This window comes from Arachis ipaensis, chromosome B01, assembly GCF_000816755.2.
Source record: "Arachis ipaensis cultivar K30076 chromosome B01, Araip1.1, whole genome shotgun sequence".
NCBI classification, from domain to species: Eukaryota; Viridiplantae; Streptophyta; class Magnoliopsida; order Fabales; family Fabaceae; genus Arachis; species Arachis ipaensis.
Window position 1 is genome coordinate 133,628,260 of NC_029785.2, and position 471 is coordinate 133,628,730.

The following is a 471-nucleotide window of genomic DNA, read 5'->3' on the forward strand; positions in this document are numbered from 1 at the left end:
TTAATTTCATAATGACCCATGAATTTTTTTTAATTATTATTATTATGGATAAGACTAAGATATTTCTCCTTTCTTTAAAACGATTTGGTATAAGAAAACTTTGCAGTTTATGCCAAAAATATTCGTAGTGGTGTTATGGTGTTCATCATTTGATTTACGCTTTTTCAGTTTAAAAACACTTATTTGTTCAAATAATTGATTTCTAGTAGTTATATAATTGAATTGGCTTAAATGTTTAATATCTATTTGATTTCAGTAAAATATTATTTTGTAGTTTAAAATAACACTTAATTATTAATAGTAATTAAAATATAAATTATGAAATAAAATTCACACCGTCAAATTTCAAACTTAATAGTAAAAATTACGACATATATTTCCGTAAAAAATCATATTATAAAATGTTATTTAATTTATACGGTAAAAGTTAGTTTAAAAATTAAATCAAAATATGATGCTATCGAATTGTTT